This window comes from Pinus tabuliformis, chromosome 6 (assembly GCF_031772625.1).
Source record: "Pinus tabuliformis cultivar Carrire ecotype Pingquan chromosome 6, CPIR1, whole genome shotgun sequence".
NCBI classification, from domain to species: Eukaryota; Viridiplantae; Streptophyta; class Pinopsida; order Pinales; family Pinaceae; genus Pinus; species Pinus tabuliformis.
Genome location: NC_142292.1, coordinates 1,660,975,465 through 1,660,977,074, shown reverse-complemented (window position 1 = coordinate 1,660,977,074; position 1,610 = coordinate 1,660,975,465). Strand labels below are relative to the sequence as shown.

The 1,610-nt window shown below is 38.1% G+C and overlaps 1 pseudogene; it reads left to right on the top strand.

Annotated features, from left to right (window-relative positions):
• The first annotated feature begins 170 nt into the window (after positions 1 to 170).
• Positions 171 to 551, top strand: LOC149265334 (dnaJ protein homolog pseudogene; annotated as a pseudogene).
• The last annotated feature ends 1,059 nt before the right edge of the window (positions 552 to 1,610 follow it).

The window sequence follows — 1,610 nt, the reverse complement described above, 5'->3', positions numbered from 1 at the left end:
TTTTTCTGTTTTTGGAGAGTTACTGCCTGGCCTGACATGGTATCAGAGTCAGCTCGTTGTTTTAGCTATTATGCGCCTTGTAACTCCTCTATCCTGACCTCTCCCTCTGCCTCTGCTTTATTCCCTTCTGTTCTGAAATAATCTGCCTCTGCCACTGCGCTTTGTCCATAATGCTTGTCTCTGACCTGCATAGGCCTGAAGCTGCGCACTTATTCTCATTAGAGAACCTGCAGGAGAAGAAATTTGTGTTGCCGCGGGAAAAGGGAGATGATCTTGTTGTTGAGCATACCTTATTATTGAGGGAGGCACTGTGTGGGTTCCAATTTGTATTAACCCATCTGGATGGTAGGCAACTGCTTATCAAATCAAGTGCGGCTGAAGTTGTCAAGCCGGGTCAGTTCAAGGTTATTAAAGATGAAGGAATGTCGGTTTACCATCGGCCTTCTATGAAAGGTAATTTGTATATTCATTTCTCTATAGATTTTCCAGATTCCTTTACTCCTAAGCAGCGGAAGGCGCTGGAAGCAGTCTTGTTTCAGACGAAGCAGTGAGAACACCTCATCAAAATAAAATCAATATTTTTTTGTGAGAAAAAAAAAACTGTTTTAAAATATACATATTTATCTGGTCAGCCATGCTATGCTGTCTCCAATCTTGTTCTCTCTTCCCTTGTTCATGTGCTTTCAAACAAATGCTGCTGTTTTCAAATAAGTGTTGCCGCTGTGGCTCAATGGTGTAGCACTGTACTGGTTTAAGGTTGGCGGAATGGTGCTGCTGTTTTCAAATAAGTGCTACTGTTGAGTTGCCCTTTTGAGTGCTGTTTTGAATGCTGCTGACATATATTTTGAATTTTTTCAAATAAATACGCTTTCTCCCTGTTTCAAATAAGTTCCAATGGTATTTTGACATGCCTGAATGGTATACAATCAAAAGGTGTGGTGAATGGTTTCAATACATTTTGAATAGTTCAAATTTCAAATAAGTTTTGTGTGCTGGCCTCCATAACTTGGTTTAATGCTTTGCCGAAGTTGACCGTTGTAAATTACAGTTCAAAGAATGCGCATGACCATGATATTTATAGGTGAAGTTTTATGAGATTTATATAAGATGTATAAGGTGAAGTTTTATGAGGGTTATCTGATGGACTTATATGAAGTTTATGTAAGGTGAATTTATACAATGATGGATTTATAGGGGTCACATTGTGGATTTGAAATCTTTTGAGTTGCCCTTTTGAGTACAACTTCATTGTATATCAGCAGAAATTTTTTTATCAGCAGAAGTTCTTTTTATCAGCAAAAGTTTTTTATCAGCAGAAGTTCTTTTTATTAGCAAAAGTTTTTTATCAGCAGAAGTTCTTTTTATCAGCAAAAGTTTTTTTTTTATCAGCAGAAGTATTTTTTTTTACAGAATGCATTCAATCATCTCTATGGTAGGAATAGTTCTCACTGGCAAGGAGAACTATCCTGAATGGTCCCGGATGATAAAACACACCCTCATCTTCAATGAGTTGTGGAAAGGAGTGTGTGTCGGAGAAGGAGACAATGACCCAGTACAACCTACATCAGACAAAGAGCTCGTCATTTGGGATAACAAGAACAACAAAGCAT